This window comes from Mus caroli, unplaced genomic scaffold (genome assembly GCF_978045245.1).
Source record: "Mus caroli unplaced genomic scaffold, Mus_caroli_1 scaffold_2, whole genome shotgun sequence".
Classification (NCBI taxonomy): domain Eukaryota; kingdom Metazoa; phylum Chordata; class Mammalia; order Rodentia; family Muridae; genus Mus; species Mus caroli.
In genome coordinates this window covers 84953414-84975148 of record NW_028227257.1, presented here as the reverse complement: position 1 = coordinate 84975148, position 21735 = coordinate 84953414, and positions in this window count along the sequence as shown.

Genomic DNA, 21735 nt, shown 5'->3' with positions numbered 1-21735 from the left:
TATTTTTTATTTCAGTCACGCCTGATAATAAAAAAGTTGAAGAAAAATGTCAATACTGAGTTGTATATTTTAAAATAAATTTTATTTAATAAAAAGAGCTAATAATTTCAATTTCTTATGTAATATGGCCACCTTCAATATACAAACACATATTAAGACTTAGAGAATTCATTTTTAAATATGGCCTTTAGCCATCCTTATTAAAATTCACATACACTTTAATATCCATAAAAGTCTATGACCAACAATTTTGCATTTAGTAATACATTTGGGGGTTTCTTATCACATTATTTATGAAATAAATATTGACCTTACTATTTATTCTGCAATGTAGACATGGTAGTGGTATCTAGGCAAGACAGACAGACACACACACACACACATGCACAGGCACATGCACACGCACACTCACACACAGGTATTAAATGGCTAATTTGACATTAGCATTCAGATTGTGTAGATCAGATTAGTATCCATTTAAGTCCTCAAGAAATAAATTAGCATGCATGTGCATTTATTAAGTACATCTCTTTCCCACAGACTTTAGTGCATTGTGGGAGCATGATATACCCACAGGGAGAACAAAACCAAAATAACATAAAAAGAAAATTCACAATAAAATTCCGTAAGTTATTTCCCATTTTAATCATTTAGATTTCACTTTACTTTAGAGTTATTTGCTGTTAGATGAGGCAATGTCCAAGCCATTTTGTTTGTGAAGTGATGATAAAAAAAATTGGGGGTAAATAACAGCCACTAATTTATACTTAGGCCCAATTGAAGGGACTTCATGCTGATATTCTAAATTCAGACACCTAACTGTGGCTGGCAAGGTTATGCAACCAACTACTGTCATTTCACTAAAAGAGTATAATTTGTACATTTGAGATTCCTCTAATCACAGAAAAGTTTCTCTCAACCCTTATCAAACAAGCTTTTTCTGGAGGTAGATGAAGATCTTTACAGAAAACCATAACTTGTTAAGCTGCAGAGAATAGGCGAACTTAGGGTTCCTGTTACAAGTTAGTACATTTACCACACAATCCTTCGAGTTAAGATTTGGGGAAAATTTTAGAATAGAGTGGAGAAGATAGTCTGTTAAGGAGCTGAAGGTGTTTGTGACCTATAGGAAGAACAACAATTTCAACTAATCAGCCCCCCCCCCCCCGGCCCCGATCTCCCAGGGACTGAACCACTAAGCAAAATATACACATGGAGGGACCTATGGCTCCAGCCACATATGTAGCAGAGGATGGCCTTGTCAGAGATCAATGGGAGAGGCCCTTGGTCCAGTTAAAACTCCATGCCCCAGTGTAGGGGTATGCCAGGGTGGGAAAGCAGGAGTGGGTAGGTGGGTGGAGGAGCACCCTCATAGAACCAGGGGTAGGGGGATATAGTAGGGGGGTTCAAAAGAGAAAACTGAGAAAGGGGATAATATTTGAAATGTAAATAAAGAAAATGTCCAATAAAAAATATAAAAGGAAAAGAAGCTGGGCGTGGTGGCGCACGCCTTTTATCCCAGCACTCGGGAGGCAGAGGCAGGCGGATTTCTGAGTTCGAGGCCAGCCTGGTCTACAAAGTGAGTGCCAGGACAGCCAGGGCTACACAGAGAAACCCTGTCTCGAAAAACCAAAAAAAAAAAAAAAAAAAAAAAAAAAAGGAAAAGAAAGACACACAATGGAGGGAGGTAGAAATGAGTGATGTATATTGTTAAGGGGAGGAGTAGGGAATCTGGAAAGAGTATAGAAAAGAACTGGGGAAAATGATGATCAATACACATTTCATCAAATTCTTGAAAATATCAATAAAACATATTAAAATCAAAACGTATGCCAGCAAAATCCCAAATGTTTGCTAGACTCCCCCTGCTGCAGCCAAATTTGGTCACTATTGTAACAAAGTTAAACGAGGTTCTTCTTTGTCAAATTTAAATATGTCCTTAAAATGTTAGTGTGGTATAAAAACCAAACAAACCCCAACTTAATGCACATGGAATTATTTAAATTATTCTCTAAATTATAGCACATGATATTTAATAGAACACAACGAAAATGGTGGATGAAAAATGTATTCAACTCTATAAGGAAAAGCAGAAAACACACAATAAACAAACAAACAAACAAACAAAACCACACCTATCTCAGAGCCACGCAGTTTGATGAAACTAGGCTGCACCTTAGAATAACTTTTTCCTTTGTGTTCCAGCTTCAGTCTAAACACCCATAGCCTCAAATTTCAAATAATGATTGCATCTTTATCTTATGTTAAACTTGTGCCATATACTAAAGGAGAAAATGGCACAGTGTAAAACCCCAAGAATTCCTATTCTTTGTGCAATTATGCTCGGAGATAAGTTACTGGACCATGATAAATACATTTACAATCAGAGTGTTTAAGAGATGTCTCAGTGGGGAAGCACTGATGTGGGGGCCAGAGTTCAGATACACAGAGTTTATGCAAGAACTGGCATGGTAGAACATGTCTGCGACCTCAGTGCTTCCACTGTGAAGTGAACAGAAGAGACAAGAGAATTCCTAGAAATTTGTGGGCCAGCTAGCTTCATATATACTACACAACAGTTAATAAGTTATCCTGACTCAAACAATATAAGTACTAACATTTAAGAATGCTTATGTTCTTAGACTCTCAAACACACACATACATACTCGCGCACGCGCACACACACACACACACACACACATACACACACACACCATTACATAGATCCATCCAAGAAATGACTTTTTAAAAAATGAAAATACACTTCTCATTGTGGTACATGCTTTTAATCTCAGTATTCAGGAGGCAGAGACACACAATTTTATGTGAGTGTGAGGACAGCTTGATCTATGGAAAAGGATCAAAGTCACCCAAGGTCACACAGTGAGACCTTGTCTTAAAACAACAACCAACTAAAATAATCCATTTAGAAAAAAATAACCTCAAGTATTTGTTTAAGAATTGACACCAAAGTGGTCTCCTCCTTCAGAAATAATGATTCTAGAAATGGGCTATGGGGGTAATGATCTTTGCCGAAGCTTGGCATTATAATTTAACCTGCCAACACAAATGGGCTTACAGTTAGATCCTTTCTGACCCTGGACAATTAAAAAGGCATGTTACTCAATAAAACATTGGACCTATGCCCTGATCTCTCTGAGTTCATCTTCTATTGTTGTGTATACCATAGTAATTAGATTTTTTACTAGCATAGAATGGTAATATATCCTTCCTTCCTTCCTTCCTTCCTTCCTTCCTTCCTTCCTTCCTTCCTTCCTTCCTTCCATCCATCCATCCCTCTTCACTTCTTTTCTCCCTTCTCTTGTTTGTCTTATTGTCTTTCCTTTGCTCCTTCTTCTCCCTTAATTCCTCCATCTCTCTCTCTCTCCCTTTCAACACAACCTTGATCCCTATCAGTAAATTTTGTCCATGAGAAGGGAAGCATCAATCTGTACTTTAATTCTTAGTATTCCCAATCTTTTAAATATATCATCACAGCAACTATTCTTTATCTTTCTAAGTCACTTTTAGGAGAATGTAATAGTTTTGTATAAATTAGGGTGATAGGAAACATTAGCAAGCTGTTACAAGTATTTCTCAGCCTCTTGGTAGCTTGGTACTCTGTTCAGTAATTCTCTTGCAGTCCACATCTCTTAGGTGCCAGAAGCCCATTGATTGATTGTCACGCCTCCATTCTTTTGCCTGAAGATTGTCCTGGAGTGGCTAAAGCTAACTCATCCAAAATGCTCGGGGTCAGATGTCACCCTTCTCTTCTTCTTTCAAGGGAAGTTACTTTGCAATGCCGTTTGGACTTTGGAAGTCCTCATAGGATCACACTGAATGAACTCATCTTCCCTTGAACTCATCCTCTTGTTTCACAAGCCCATCATCCCCAGCTTCTGTTGAGATATTTCCCATGATAAATCATATGAATGAAAGCCCACATTGGGCTCTACCTCTAGAGAAGTAAATGCAATATGGTTGGCTAAAAGAATGAAAAGGAGGAACAAAGACATGCAGAGCCAAACCTCATCTAAGCCAGGAGCCAGCAAAGATCCAAGGTTGAATTTAAAAAAAAAATAGCATATTGAATGTAATTAACAAAAGGTGGGTAGAATTAATCAGATGTTTGTAAGTCATATATTAATTATAAAGACTGGAGCGACTAAATTAATAACTGGCAACAAAATTAATAGTAGCCTTTATGAATCTAGGTTGATAAAAATTGTGTATGTTGTGAACATGTTGGTGCATGCCTGTAACCCTAGCTGTAGGAGAATATCATGAGTTTGAGGGTAGTTTGATCTAACTAGTAAGACCCTATGTCAAAAGAAATCTTATGCTAAACCATACAACATAGAAGTTTTAAGATCCCCCTAATTTTTACATGGAAATAAACACAATTTTAAGGTATTTTTATTAGATATTTTCTTCATTTACATTTCAAATGCTATTCCCAAAGGCCCCTATACTCTTCCCACAGCCTTTTCCCCAACCCACCCACTCCTGCTTCCTGGCCCTGGCATTCCCCTGTACTGGGGCATATGATCTTCACAATACCAAGGGTCTCTCCTTCCATTGATGGCTGACTAGGCCATCCTTTGCTGCACATGCAACTAGAGACATAGCTCAGGCGGGGTGGGGGGTGGGGGTCTGATTAGTTTATATTGTTGTTTTTAAGTAAGAGGAATTTCTTCATGCTCCCCAAGCAGAGATCAGCACAGTATAGGTGAGAAGAGATACATTTCAGTGTTTTCCAAGTTCAGGAGATATCTAGAGAGGCTTTAAACTATGGGCAGAAAAGTAGGTAATAGGGCAAGTGTGGAGTTGGTAGTCAACTGAAACCAAAATTCACCATCTTATGGTATCAATCACACATATACCCCATTCCCTTATGTTATTGCCATAAAGGCAGGGCTAACATGAACATTTCTGTAGTGGAAATAATTTGAACATTCAGAATAGACATTTCTCTAAAATGCCATGTATGCGATGGCTTATCTCATTCATCTATAGACTGCAGCCAACAGACAAACCTTGACCCTTGTCGTCTTCTCTTATTTGTAAAGTTTAATTGGGACACATATTCATTTGCTAATATATTGCTTGTTGTTATTTTCAAGCTACAATGCAGGGATGAGTGGGTGCAACAAGGAGCATATGGGTTGCAAAGCACAAAATGTTCAGCATCTGTATCTTCACAGAATGATCTCAGCTGTTCTTGTCTCGTCTGAATGGAAAGCAAATGACTTAAAACCATGTCAGATCCCAAGTCAGCATTTTCTTGCAAGACTCCATGGAGCTCCAGCTCTGATGAACTAATTTGTCTGTTTCTTAGAATCACTAAGAATTGTTTTACAAGCACTCAAGTTCAAATTTCCCTGAGCAAGGATGCCCAAGTTAAACTGTCACTAAAAATCATCTATGGTTCCAAGGACAGGTAACACTTAAGCATAACAACAGATTCAAAGAATTGTTATTTGGAGAAAGTAATTAAAATATAATGATTGTATCTTTATCATTATGGGCAATGAGTCAGGTTCAATCTTTTAAAACTCATGGCAGGACTACATGACTTACAGTAAAGAATCTTTTCTTGTGTAACATTACATGAGATGGCTGTAATATATCAGATTACATTTAAAACAAGGATTAAAGTAGGGAACTCTAGCAGGTGTGTCAAAGACCTATATTGATATTTTATGATGAATTTAACAACTTTTAAAATCTGTTTATGAATGAAATTTTACTATAAAATATGTATGTGTGTGTGTAAATGTGTCTTGGACTAAACAAAAGGACAAAACATGCTAAGTTTATGCACTAACCCAGAGTTACTTTCTTCATTTTTAAAATTCTTTTCTTTTTTTTTTTAATTTACTTTTTATTACATATTTTCTTCATTTACATTCCAAATGCTATCCCCAAAACCCCCTATACCCTCCCCCGCCCTGCTCCCCAACCCACCCACTCCTGTTTCCTGGCCCTGGCATTCCCCTGTACTGAGGCATATGATCTTTCCAAGACCAAGGGCCTCTCCTCCCATTGATGGCCAACTAGGCCATCCTCTGCTACATATGCAACTAGAGACACAGCTCTGGGGGTACTGGTTAGTTCATATCGTTGTTCCACCTATAGGATTGCAGACCCCTTTAGCTCCTTGGTTACTTTCTCTAGCTCCTTCATTAGGGGCCCTGGGTTCCAGCCAAAAGATGACTGTGAACATCCACTTCTGTATTTTCCAGGCATTGGCATAGACTCACAAAAGAGAGCAATGTCAGGGTCCTGTCAGCAAATTCTTTCTAGCATATGCAATAGTGCCTGGGTTTAGTGGTTGTAGATGTGATGAATCCCTGGGTGGGTCAGTATCTGGATTGTCTTTTCTTCCATCTTAGCTCCAAACTTTGTCTTTGTAACTCCTTTCCTGGGTATTTTGTTCCCCCATTCTAAGAAGGAATGAAATATCCACGCTTTGGTCTTCCTTCTTCCAGAGTTTCATGTGTTTTGCAAATTGTATCTTGGACATTCTAAGTTTCTGGGCTAATATACACTTAATAGTGAGTCCATATCATGTGTGTTTGTGATTGGGTTACCTCACTCAGGATGATATCCTCCAGATGCATCCATTTGCCTAAGAATTTCATGAATTCATTGTTTTTAATTGCTGAGTAGTACTCCACTGTGTAAATGTACACATTTTCTGTATCCATTCTTCTGTTGAGGGATATCTGGGTTCTTTCCAGCTTCTGGCTATTATAAATAAGGCTGCTATGAGAATGTGTCATTATTACAAGTTGGAACATCTTCTGGGTATATGCCCAGGAGAGGTATTGTGGGATCTTCCAGTAGAACTATGTCCAATTTTCTGAGGAACCGCCAGACTGATATCCAGAGTGGTTGTACCAGCTTACAATCCCACCAGCAATGGAGGAGTGTTCCTGTTTCCACATCCTTGCCAACACCTGCTGTCTTTGATCTTAGGCATTCTGACTGATATGAGGTGGAATCTCAGGGTTGTTTTGATTTGCATTTCCCTGATGATTAAGGATGTTGAACATTTTTTCAGGTGCTTCTCAGCCATTCAGTATTCCTCAGTTGAGAATTCTCTGTTTAGCACTGTACCCCATTTATTAATAGGGTTATTTGATTTTCTGGAGTCCACCTTCTTGAGTTCTTTATATATATTGGATATTATTCCCCTATCTGATTTAGGATTGCTAAAGATCCTTTTCCAATCTGTTGGTGGCCTTTTTGACATATTGACAGTGTCTTTTGCCTTATAGAAGCTTTGCAATTTTATTAGATCCCATTTGTCAATTCTTTATCTTACAGCATAAGCCATTGCTGTTCTGTTCATGAATTTTTCCCCTGTGCCCATATCTTCCAGGCTTTTCCGCACTTTCTCTTCTGTAAGTTTCAGTGTCTCTGGTTTTACATGGAGTTCCTTGTTTATTTTTTTTTAATTTATAATTTACACTCCATGTTCCATTCCCCCACCATCCACCCTCAAACTACTCTACATTCTACACCTTCCTCCCACCCCACCCTGTCTCCACTGAGATGCCTGCACCCCCATGCCACCTGACCTCTGAACTCCCAGGGGCCTCCAGTCTTCTGAATGTTAGGTACGTCATCTCTGAATGAACACATACCCAGTAATCCTCTACTGTATATGTGTTGTGGGCCTCATATCAGCTGGTGTATGCTGCCTTTTTGGTAGTCCAGTGTTTGAGAGATCCCAGGGAGTCTAGATTAATTGAGACTGCTGGTCCTTCTACAGGATTGCCCTTCTCCTCAGCTTCTTTCAGCTTTCCTCAATTCAACAACAGGGATTAGCTGCTTCTGTCCATTGGCTGGGTTCAAATACATGCATCTGATTCGTTCAGTTGTTTGGGGGGTCTTTCAGAGGGCAGTCATGACAGGTCCTTTTTTGTGAGCACACTATAGCTTCAGTAATAGTGTCAGGCTTTGGGACCTCCCCTTGAGCTGGACACCACTTTGGGCCTGTCACTGGACCTTGGTTTCCACAGGCTCCTCTACATTTCCATCCCTGTAATTTTTTCAGACTGGAACAATTATGGGTCAGGGATGTGACTGTGGGATGGAAACCCCATCCATTACTTGAAGTCCTGTCTTACTGCTGGAGGTGGGCTCTATAAGTTCCCTCTCCCTGCTGTCAGGTGTTTCATCTAAGGTCCCTCCCTTTGAGTCCTGGGAGTCTCTCACCTCCCAGGCCTCTGATATATTCTGGAGAGTCCCTCAAACCTCCTACCTCCCAAGCTTGCCAGTTTCCATTCTTTCTGCTGGCCCTGAGGGATTCAGTCCTTTTCCTCCAACCAATACCAGATCAAATTCCCCTCTACATTTCCTTTCTTCACAGGTTCCTCCCTTCCTCTCCCCTTGTGGTTGCTTTCTTTTCCCTTCCAAGTGGGAATGAGGCATCCTCACTTGGGCCTTTTTAGCTCATTGGCCTTTTTGAGTTCTGTGGACTTTATCTTGGGTATTCTATATCTTGTGTATTTATCTTGGGTATTTTTTTAGGCTAATATCCACTTAGTGAGTACATACCATGAATGACCTTTTTGGTCTGAGTTACCTCACTCAGGATGATATTTTTTAGTATCATCTATTTGCTTAAAAAACTCAGGATGTCCTCATTCTTAATAGTTAAGGAGCATTCAATTGTGAAAATTAACTACATTTTCTGTATCCATTTTGTGACGTGGGACATTCTTTTTTATTTTTAAAACTATTTTTCCACTTTTGGGGGTTGAAATGTAATTGATATACTTCCTTTTTTGCTTTCCTTTATGAAACCCCCAATTAAATGTTTCTTGCCTTACTCTTTCTGTGTGTTTGTTTGTGTATATGTGTGTTTCTTTTTTTTCTTTCATATTTTTATTGGGTATTTATTTCAATTATATTCCCAATGCTATCCCAAAAGTCCCCAACATGCTCCCCCACCCACTCCCCTACATACACACTCCCACTTCTTGGCCCTGGCAATCCCCTGTACTGAGGCATATAAAGTTTGCACAACCAATGGGCCTCTCTTTCCACTGATGGCCGACTAGGCCATCTTCTGATTCATATGCAGCTAGAGACACAAGCTCCAGGGGGGGTACTGGTTAGTTCATATTGTTGTTCCACCTATAGGATTGCAGATCCCTTCAGCTCCTTGAGTACTTTCTGTAGCTCCTCCATTTGGGGGCCCTGTGATTCATCCAATAGCTGACTGTGATCATCCACTTCTGTGTTTGCCAGGCCCCAGCATAGTCTCACAAGAGACAGCCATGTCTGGGTCCTTTAGCAAAATCTTGCTAATGTATGCAATGGTGTCAGGATTTGGAAGCTGATTATGGGATGGATCCCCAGATATGGCAGTTTCTAGATGGTCCATCTTTTTGTCTCAGCTCCAAATTTTGTCTCTGTAACTCCTTCCATGGGTGTTTTGTTCCCAATTCTAAGAAGGGGCAAAGTGTCCACACTTTGGTCTTCATTCTTCTTGAGTTTCATGCGCTTAGCAAATTGTATCTTATATCTTGGGTATTCTAAATTTCTGGGCTAATATCCACTTATCAGTGAGTACATATTGTGCTTTTTCTTTTGTGATTGGGTTACCTCACTCATGATGATGCCCTCCAGGTCCATCCATTTGCCTCGGAATTTCATAAATTCATTCTTTTTAATAGCTGAGTAGTACTTCATTGTGTAAATGGACCACATTTTCGGTATCCATTCCTCTGTTGAGGGGCATCTGGGTTCTTTCCAGCTTCTGCAATTATAAATAAGGCTGCTATGAACATAGGGGAGCATGTGTCCTTCTTATCAGTTGGAGCATCTTCTGGATATATGCCCAGGAGAGGTATTGCGGCATCCTCCTGTAGTACTTTGCCCAGTTTTCTGAGGAACCACCAGACTGATTTCCAGAGTGGTTGTACAAGCTTGCAATCCCACCAACAATGGAGGAGTGTTCCTCTTTTTCCATATCCTCACCAGCATCTGCTGTCACCTGAATTTTTGATCTTAGCCATTCTGACTAGTGTGAGGTGGAATCTCAGGGATGTTTTGATTTGCATTTCCCCGATGACTAAGGATATTGAACATTTTTTCAGGTGCTTCTAAGCCATTCGGTATTTCTCAGGTGAGAATTCTTTGTTTAGCTCTGAGCCCCATTTTTAAAAGGGGTTATTTGATTTTTTGGAGTCCACCTTCTTGAGTTCTTTATATATATTGGATATTAGTCCCCTATCTGATTTAGTATAGGTAAAGATCCTTTCCCCAATCTGTTGGTGGTCTTTTTGTCTTTATCTCTTTTGCCTTACAGAAGCTTTGCAATTTTATGAGGTCCCATTTGTGGATTCTCGATCTTACAGCACAAGCCATTGCTGTTTTATTCAGGAATTTTTCCCGTGTGCCCATATCTTCGAGGCTTTTCCCCACATTCTCCTCTCTAAGTTTCATGGTCTCTGGTTTTATGTGGAGTTCCTTGATCCACTTAGATTTGACCTTAGTACAAGGATATAGGAATGGATCAATTCACTTTCTTGTACTAGTTAACTGCCAGTTGTGCCAGCACCATTTGTTGAAAATGCTGTCTTTTTTCCACTGGATGGTTGTAGCTCCCTTGTCAAAGATCAAGTGACCATAGTTGTGGGGGTTCATTTCTGGGTATTCAATTCTGCTCCATTGGTCTACTTGTCTGTCACTATTCCAGTACCATGCAGTTTTTATCACCATTGCTCTGTAGTACAGCTTTAGGTCAGGCATGGTGATTCCACCAGAGGTTCTTTTATCCTTGAGAAAAGTTTTTGCTCTCCTATATATTTTGTTATTCCAGATGAATTTGCAGATTGACCTTTCTAATTCGTTGAAGAATTGAGTTGGAATTTTGATGGGGATTGCATTGAATCTGTAATTGCTTTTAGCAAGAGAGCCATTTTTACTATATTGATCTTGCCAATCCATGAGCATGAGAGATCTTTCCATCTTAGGAGACTTGAAGTTCTTATCATACAGATCTTTCACTTCCTTAGTTAGAGTCACGCCAAGGTATTTTATATTGTTTGTGACTATTGAGAAGGGTGTTGTTTCCCTAATTTCTTTCTCAGCCTGTTTATCCTTTGTGTAGAGAAAGTCCATTGACTTGTGTGAGTTAATTTTTTATTCAGTTACTTCACTGAAGCTGTTTATCAGGTTTAGAAGTTCTCTGGTGGAATATTTAGGGTCACTTATATATACTATCATATCATCTGCAAATAGTGATATTTTGACTTCTTCCTTTCTAATTTGTATCCCCTTGATCTCCTTTTGATGTGGAATTGCTCTAGCTAGGATTTCAAGTAATATGTTGAATAAGTAGGGAGAAAGTTGTCAGCCTTGTCTAGTCCCTGATTTTAATGGGATTGCTTCCAGCTTCTCATCATTTACTTTGATGTTGGCTACTGGTTTGCTGTATATTGCTTTTATCAGGGTTAGGTATGTTCCTTGAATTCCTGATCTTTCCAAGACTTTTATTATGAATGGGTGTTGGATTTTGTCAAATGCTTTTTCAGCATCTAACGAGATGATCACGTGGTTTTTGTCTTTGAGTTTGTTTATATAGTGTATTACATTGATGGATTTCCGTATATTAAGCCATCCCCACATCCCTAGAATGAAACCTAATTGGGCATGATGGATGATAGTTTTGATGTGTTATTGGATTCGGTTAGCGAGAATTTAATTAAGGATTTTTGCATCGATATTCATAAGAAAAATTGTTCTGAAGTTCTCTATCTTTGTTGGGTCTTCTGTGGTTTCCATATCAGAGTAATTGTGGCTACATAGAATGAATTGGGTAGAGTACCTTTTGCTTCTATTTTATGAAATAGTTTGTGAAGAACTGCAATTAGATCTTCTTTGAAGGTCTGATAGAATTCTGCACTAAACCCATCTGATCCTGGGCTTTTTTTGGTTGGGAGACTATTAATGTCTGCTTCTATTTCTTTAGGGGATATGGGAGTGTTGAGATCATTAACCTGATCCTGGTTTAACTTTGGTACCTGGTATCTGTCTAGAAATTTGTCCATTTCATCCAGGTTTTCCAGTTTTGTTGAGTATAGCCTTTTGTAGAAGGATCTGATGGTGTTTTGGATTTCCTCAGGATCTGTTATAATGTCTCCCTTTTGATTTCTGATTTTGTTAATTAGGATGCTGTCCCTGTGCCCTCTAGAGAGTCTGGATAAGGGTTTATCTATCTTGTTGATTTTCTCAAAGAAACAGTTCCTCATTTGGTTGATTCTTTGAATAGTTCTTGTTTCCACTTGATTGATTTCGCCCCTGAGTTCGATTATCTCCTGCTGTCTCCTCCTCTTGCTTGAATTTGCTTCCTTTTGTTCTAGAGCTTTTAGGTTTATTGTTAAGCTGCTAGCATGTGCTTTCTCTAGTTTCTTTTTGGAGGCACTCAGAGCTATGGGTTTTCCTCTTAGAAATGCTTTCATAGTGTTCCACAAGTTTGGGTATGTTGTGGCTTCATTTTCATTAAACTGTAAAAAGTCTTTAATTTTTTTCTTTATTCCTTCCTTGACCAAGGTTTCATTGAGAAGGGTGTTGTTCTGTTTCCATGTGAATGTTGGCTTTGTATTATTTATGTTGTTATTGAAGATCATCCTTAGTCCATGGTGATATGGTAGGATGCATGAGACAATTTCAATATTTTTGTGTCTGTTGAGGCCTGTTTTGTGACCAACTATATGGTCAATTTTGGAGAATGTACCATGAGGTGCTGAGAAGAAGGTATATCCTTTTGTTTTAGCATAAAATGTTCTGCAGATATCTGTTAAATCCATTTGTTTCATAACTTCTTTTAGTTTCAATGTATCCCTGTTTAGTTTCTCTTTCCATGATTTGTCCATTGATGAAAGTGCTCTGTTCAAGTCTCCTACGATTATTGTGTGAGGTGAAATGTGTGCGTTGAGCTTTACTAAAGTTTCTTTAATGAATGTGGCTGTCCTTGCGTTTGGAGCATAGATATTCAGAATTCAGAGTTCATCTCAGAGGATTTTACCTTTGATGAGTATGAAGTGTCCCTCCTTGTCTTTTTTGATAACTTTGGGTTGGAAGTTGATTTTATTCAATATTAGAATGGCTACTCCAGCTTTTCTCTTCAGGCCATTTCCTTGGAAAAAATGTTTTCAAGCCTTTCATTCTGAGGTAGTGTCTGTCTTTTTCCCTGAGATGAATTTCCTCTAAGCAGCAAAATGTTAGGTCTTGTTTGTGTAGCCAGTCTGTTAGTCTATGTCTTTTTATTGGGGAATTGAGTCCACTGATATTAAGAGATATTAAGGAAAAGTAATTGTTGCTTCCTATTATTTTTTTTGTTAGAGTTGGCATTCTGTTGTTGTGGCTGTCTTATTTTAGGTTTGGTGAACGATTGCTTTCTTGCTTTTTCTAGGGCTGGTTTCTGTCCTTGTATTGGTTTTTTTCTGTTATTATTCTTTGAAGGTCTGGATTCATGGAATGATAATGTGTGAATTTGTTTTTATTGTAGAATATTTTGGTTTCTCCATCTATGGCAATTGAAAGTTTGGCTGGTTATAGTAGCCTGGGCTGACATTTGTGTTCTCTTAGTGTCTGTATAACATCTGTCCAGGATCTTATGGCTTTCATAGTCTCTGGTGAAAAGTCTGGTGTAATTCTGATAGGCCTGCCTTTAAATGTTACTTGACCCTTTTCCTTTACTGCTTTTAATATTCTATCTTTATTTAGTGCATTTGTTATTCTGATTATTATGTGTTGGGCGGAACTTCTTTTCTGGTCTAGTCTATTTGGTGTTCTGTAGGCTTCTTGTATGTTCATGGGCATCTCTTTTTTTAGGTTAGTGAAGTTTTCTTCTATAATTTTGTTGAAGATATTTGCTGGCCCTGTAAGTTGAAAATCTTCATCCTCATCTACTCCTATTATCTGTAGGTTTGGTCTTCTCATTGTGTCCTGGATTTCCTTGATGTTTTGAGTTAGGATCTTTTTGCATTTTGCATTTTCTTTGATTGTTGTACTGATGTTCTCTATGAAATCTTCTGCACCTGAGATTCTCTCTTCCATCTCTTGTATTCTGTTGCTGATGCTGTCATCTGTGGTTCCAAATTTCTATCCTAGGGTTTCTATCTCCTGTGTTGCCTCACTTTGGGTTTTCTTTAATTGTGTCTACTTCCCTTTTTAGGTCTAGTATTGTCTTGTTCATTTCCAACACCTGTTTGCTTGTGTTTTCCTGTTTTTTCTTTAAGGACTTGTAACTCTGTAGCAGTGTTCTCCTGTATTTCTTTAAGTGAGTTATTAAAGTCCTTCTTGATGTCCTCTACCACCATCATGAGATATGCTTTTAAATCCGGGTCTAGCTTTTAGGATGAGTTGGTGTGCTCACTACTGGGAGAGGTGGGAGTGCTGCATTCTGATGATGGTGAGTGTTCTTGGTTTCTGTTAGTAAGATTCTTATATTTGTCTTTCCCCATCTGGTAATCTCTGGAGTTAGTTGTTATAGTTGTCTGTCATTAGAGATTGTTCCTCTCATGATTCTGTTAGCCTCTATCAGCAGACCTGGGAGACTAGCTCTCTCCTCTGAGTTTCAGTGGTCAGAGCACTCTCTGCAGGCAAGCTCTCCTCTTACAGGGAAGGTGCACAGACATTGGGTGTTCAGACCTCCCTCCTGGCAGAAGATGAAGGCCCGAAATAGAACCTATCCCAGAAGCTGTGTTGCTTCAGCCTGTCACAGAAACTGTTAGCTTCTGTAGTCCACACTCTCTCCTGCACAGACTAGTCTAGGAGGGATCCGGGAACCAAGATGTCTCCCCCAGGTGCTCTGGCAAAGCCCTCCCAGGCAGGGAGGACACCACTCCTCTGGCAGGGGAGGTGCCTGGATGTCTGGAGCCCGAAACAGGGTCTGTCTCAGAAGCTGTCCTCTAGGGACCTTGGGGGGTGCCCACTGACTCTGCGCCCAGGTGACCCAGTGCTGGTGCTGACTGGAACGGACTTGTGACCCTGGTCAGGCCCTCTCTAATGCTGTCTCAGGTCCCGCGAGATTGGTCTGGAACAGAAGTTGTGTTGCACTCACCAGTGGTCCTTAGATCGTGTGGAGAGTCCTCTAGGGGACCTTGGGTGTTTCTGCCGACTTTGTGCCCAAAGTGACTGGGTGCTGGCACGACAGGAAGGAAATGATTTTTTTTTTTAATTTTACTCACATTACGATATAGGGCTTTTCCTGTCTCTGAAATCATTTAGGGGATTCTCTAATCTTTCCATACAAATAAAGCTATGGCTACTAATTCCCTTTGAGGTTTCACCAGTAGATGTATTAAAGAAGTTCTGTTATTTTTAAATATTAGAAGGTTTTGATTCAATTTACTCTTAATTCAATTACATTGTCATCAGAAATATTTCTGTGAAATCTTATTATGGCACATACTGAGATATTCTCTTGTCAATTACAAAGTATATTATTGATATCATTTCAATGTGTATGCAAATTACATATTCCTTAATATCATGGTCTATGAATTTTAAATAAATCAATTTGAGTTATGGTGTTTTCCAAATATTAATTTCTTAATGATTTTTGGACTGATTCCTACTTACAAATTAGAGAAACGTTAAAGTTCCCAATTGTGACTCTAGATTGCTTTTTGTCTTAAATTTTTGTCTGTGCAATACTTTGCAGGTTTTCATCCTTATCATTTGCATATGTCTTTAATAATGAATTGCAGCTTTTTCTAACAGTTCTTTGTCAGTATGAAATATTGCCATTCCCCAGTAGAATATTTTGCAAGTCTATTTGTATGTGAAATTGGCTATATCAATGTTTATTCACTCACCATAGAATAATAGCCATATGGCTTGTCCTTGTTACTTTTTTCAATCTGCCTCTCATTTTTATTGAGATATCTTCCCTAAGTAAGATGGAGCTGTATCCTTTGTTAAAATTCCACAAGAAACACTCTCTGTTATTGCTTCAATGTGAACTTTGAAAAAATAAGTTTAACATCTAAAATCTGGCAATCAATTTTTAATTATGTACTTATCATTTGTTTGGTTCACTTAATGTATTTCTTACAGTGATCAGACACTTTCTAACACTGGCTTCCATTTTCTCTGCTGAAGTTTTAACCATAGTTTTAACTTGGATGACTTTCAGGATCACCATGTGCATGTATACATTACCATAGCCATTCCATGTATCATATCACTAGTCTTATGGCCTATTGTCATGTTGTTAATGTGTTTTATACTATTTTATCACTCATTTTGCATACATAATTCTAGTCAGGTGAATTAGTATGATTTTTCCTTTTAAAATTTTGTGTGTGGTTATAAGAATGTAGGGTGTGTATTTCTCTCCATTTCTCTGACTCTGAATCTCTGTGTCTCTGTTTCACTTTCTCTATATGTGTCTCTGTGTGTGTGTGTGTGTGTGTGTGTGTGTGTGTGTGTGTGTGTGAGAGAGAGAGAGAGAGAGAGAGAGAGAGAGAGAGAGAGAGAGAGAGAGAGAAAATTTTACTTACTCTCTACTCTGAACCTAGAGTTCACCAGTTTTTCTAGACTTGCTGACAGCAAGCCCCAGGGAACCTCCTGTCTCTGCCTCTGCAGTATTGCTATATTTGGCTTTCAAATGAACATAGGTGTTTATGCTTGTGAAGCAAGCATTTTATCTCATGAGCCAACTCCTTAGTCCCCCTTTCTCTTTAGACAGTTTTGTTGTCTTTTGAAACCCCTAGGAAGAAATGAAAGGTAACCTGGCTTGCTTACTTATGTACTTGCTATTTTGAGTTCTCTTTACTCTCTACAGATGTGACTGCTAAAAGACCTATCATTCCTTTCTGTCTAAAATATTCATTTCACTTTTCCTTCTCTGGTTTTAACTTATTGGCATCAAATTCAATTTTAATGCGTTAAAGATGTCTCTAATCTACATCACTTTGAGATAATATCTTTTTACTGGCCATAGACTAGAAAGGTTGACATTTACTCTCTGTCAGCAATTTGAATATGTTACTTCCTTGTCTTCTAGCCTCTCAAATTCTGTTAAATAATGTACAATAATTATCATTTTATTTTCATGTGTGCAGTGCATTTGTTATTTACAACTGCTCTTAGGACTTTCATCTCTACTTCAGATGTTCAGAAGTTATATATTAAGATGAATTTATATCTGTGTGTTTGTGTTTATGTAATCAATATAATTTGTTGACATTTCTAGATTATTATCTGTATATCTTTAAAACATTTTGTCATTTTAATTTTATTGACTTCTCTTCAGTCCACAATTTCTTTTTTTCTGTTGTCTCCAATCTGATTAAATTCCAATTACTAAGTAATGACTTTATACTATGTATTTCTTATTTTCCATTTTAAATTATATTTCTCTAGATTACCCATTTGCCCAAGTATCATGAATGTTTTAAAACATCATAGATCAAATTTATATTAGTATTTTAAATCTGTATCTGCTTTACATATTAATTTGTTCAACTCAGGTTTTACTTAATATACTTAAAATTTATCTTAGACATTTTTATATTTTACCTAGTATAAAACTATTGGGTTTTATTATGGTATTTTAATCCAGGTATATAGTACTTAATCACAAACATTGTCCTATTATGTTAAGTCACACCTCTTCCATTGGTGTCATAAATCCCTTCAGGCTTTTTGTTCTCCACCATTTTTTTATAAAATGACTACATCAGATTCTCCATATACACTGCATAAAAACATACCAATAGCATGGGCAGTGATGTAGAATATATACAAATGGTGTTTCCCTAAGATTATATTGCCTAGTGATGTTGTAGTCATCTAAATCACTTGAGTCAGTTTTGTGATGTTTGCACAACTCTGAAATAGCCTATTGGTCCATTGCTCAGAAGGCATGCCTCCTCACCATTGAATAATATGACCATACTCCATTTGAGAGAGTTAAATCAACTTTTACTCGAATGTATGGTTTTGCCATCTAAATCATGGTCTCTCTAAGGTCTTACTGAATGTTTGAGAAGCTTGCAAAAGTTTCCCTCCTTTACTGAAACTGCCTTTCAGTAATAGCCTCTGCACTTGCTCTGTCAGCACATTTCACCTCTTCAAGCTTCAGAGAGCAACCTCTGCTCAGCCCTAAGGATTTAGAGGAAGAACAAATCCTCTTTGCCTGTCAAGAACATAGAATGGATCTCCACGAGAAGCTTCAGAACTCCCCTTTCAGAATCTGCCTCCTCTTTGACACAATTACATTAGATTCAAGCTGCATTTTTAGCCAAAGTTTCTGCTCTCTGACTTTGTGCTTAGGCTCCTTTGAAAAGGTAAACTATCTTCTGTGATTTTGAGTCTCACATCTTATTTTGTCTGTCTCTCAAATGCCACACCAGTTCTGGTTTGAGTGTTCATAAGGCAAAGATAATTCTTCATGTACTTTGCTGAGTTGTTAGTTATTTTAGCCTGAAGGGAAAATTCTGTACTAGCTATATCACAATGACTAGAATTGGAAAGTCTCCTTTTAAAAATGTCAATATTATTTTAGGGATATTTATTCCCTACTTCCTAAGATCATTCATTCTATTTCAGAGGCACTTTCTTAATAGCTCTGTGAAACTTACCAAGTGTACACTATTTTAATACAGACTACAAAGAGTAACCAGAAGTGGCAACTGGTATTCTATTGCTTCTGCATGGCAGGGTGACTGCTAAGGCACCCTCGTGGAGCCATAAGAGTTTGCTATTCTAAACGGATGTCCAGTACGTTGCTGTGGTTCTGTGTGCCCTAAATTTTCCTGAGATTTTACCAGAGTCTTGGGTTTTCATTTCTGCTCTGAATCTATTAATTCCCTTATTTTCACCACCACTTTTAGCACCATTTTCTCTCCGTAGGTGAAGTTGTGTTCACATTAGTAAGGTTATAATCATGCCTTGCCTGTATCCTTTTCCTGTAATGCATTTCAAATTGTTGTCTAAGGCCTGAGTTAAATCATATAGCTATCTTTGAAAAACTTCACAAGCTACGTTAAAAAAAAAGAACTTCTCATTTTTATTATGCCTTTTAAAATATAATAGGAAATAATCAGTCTTCTTTAGAGCATTCTATTTCCCTCTTCATCTTTATGTTTTCTTTGGAGCCTTACAGATAATCAAGTTCTTTTTATGTCTTCTCTCAGTTTGTCAGATATATGGATATCTTCTTAAAAAAACAAAAAAAAAAAATAAAAAATAAAAACCCCAAAAATCTTATTTTTTATGTTTTTACCACCATTTTTCTTTCCTTTTCCTTTCCCTAAATCATTCTACCTATACTCACCCTTGCTCTCTTTTAAATTAATAGCCTGTTTTCCTTTTCTTTTATTCTTCCATTGAACGTAGGTTTTTTTCTCACATATTTCATTACAATTTTCCACCATATATTCCTTCCAGTTCACACCCACCAATCTCCCCATCTTGGCCCCTTTCCTTTCTGCCTTTCATTGGAAAATAACATAACATATTAAATAAAATATAATACAACAAAAAACTCCCACACATCCAAATTAGAAAATCAAATAAACAAAAGGAAACGAGCCCAAGAAGAAGCACATGAAGATATAGATACAGAGATACATTCCCTGTCAGTCAAGAATATCATAAGAACAATAAGCAGGAAGCCATAACATACACACCAAAAGGTATCTGCAGGGTAAATTGAGAGAAAACAAACAAACAAACAAACAAGCAAAAAAACCCCAAAGCAAAACAAACAAACAAACAATGAATAAATAAATAAGGGAAAAATCCTGTGAGACAAGGAAACCCAAAGATGCCACTGAGTTGGTTTTCTGTTGGTCATTTACTGCTAAGCATGCAACCTACCATTAAGATTAGTTTTTTCAAGGCTCTTTCCCAATTTCTCTTCTATTATATCCAGTGTATCTGGTTTTATGTTGAGGTCCTTGATCCACTTGGATTTAAACTTCATGCAAGGTGACAAATATGGATCTATTTTCATTTGATATATACAGTCAGCTAATTAAACCAGCAACATTTATTGAAGATAAATGGCTTTCTTTTATTCCATTGTATATTTTTGGCTTCTTTGTTAAAAATCAAGTGTGCATAAGCATGTGGCGTTTTTCTGAGTCTTCAATTCTATTCCATTAATCAAGCTGTATGTCTCTGTACCAATACCATGCAGTTTTTATCATTATTGTTCTGTAGTGGAGCTTGAGGTCAGAGATGGTGATTCCCCCAGCTATTCTTTTATTGTTTAGATTGTTTTCGCTATTCTATGTTTTTTGCTTTCCAGATGCATTTGAGAACTGCTTTTTCCATGTCTTTGAAGAACTGTGTTGGCATTTTGATGGAGGATTGCATTGAATCTATAGATTGCCTTTGGAACTCATTGGCACAGGGGGAAATTTCCTTCACAGAACTCCAATGACTCACACTCTAAGATCAAGAAGTGATACATGGGACATCATGTATTTGAAAAGCACCTGTAAGGCAAAGGACAGTCAATAAGACAAATAGGCAACTTACAGATTGGGAAACAAAAACTTCACAACCCCACACCCAATAGAGGGCTAATTTGCAAAATATATAAAGAACTCAAGAAGCTAACCACCAAAAACCCAAACAACACAATAAAAAAGTGGGCTATAGAACTAAACAGAGAATTTAAAAAAAAAAAGGAATTAAAAAAAAAGGAATCTCAAATGGTTGAGAAGCACTGAAAGAAAAGTTCAAAGTCCTTAGTGATCAGAGAAATGCAAATCAAAATGACCCTGAGAGTCTACCAGAATGGCTAAGATCACCTAACCCTCAAGAGACTGGAGGCCTCAGGGAATTTAGAGGTCTGGTGGGGTGAGGGGAGTGGGCACATCCTTGTGGAGTCAGGGTGTGGGAAGGAGGTATGGGATGTGGAACAGACAGAGGGTGGTCTGGGAGGGAATAAAATCTGGAGTGTATAAAAAAATAATAATAAAGAAAAGAGTAGCTTGTTCACAAGTTAGATTTTCTTGAAAAACCTAAATTTTCATTTGAAAGTGGTAAGCAATTGAAGAGAGCTTCTGTGTTAGGGATGAGGACATGGGTCTACTTTCAGTGCTTGGACCTAACATAGTGTAGACCTCTGTAAGCTGCCTCAGTCTCTGTGAGTTCCTATTTGTAGTAAAGCTTCTGATTGAGAGGACCTTATTTTCTTTGTGTTTTTTGTCTACTTTGGCTCTTACACTCTTTCTACCTCTGCTTTCACAGGGTTCCCTAAGCCCTAAGGGGAGGAACTTGATTAAGACATTGTATTTTTTGTTCTGTGTGTTTGTGTGTGTGTGTGTGTGCGTATATATATATATATATATATATATATATATATATATATATATGTGTGTGTGTGTGTGTGTGTGTGTGTGTGTGTGTGTGTAAAATATAATTACATATTTAAATATCAATATGGCATACACACACACACACACAGTGGTCACAGTCTGTATAATGTCACTTGTAGATATGTTTTCAGGGCTAACCATTTGGTATTAAAAAATCAATTATGAAAACCTCAGTTAAATGTCTCTGCCTCCCTCTTACTTGTCTTCATCATTGTATCATATGGATTCTTTTCATATTCCTTGCAATTTTTTTTTTGTCATTTGACAGTACATGGTCACATATTCACAACCACATTGTGCAATGTTTGTATACAATATGAATTCAACAAATATTTGCAACTACTAAATATATGTAATTTATAAAGAT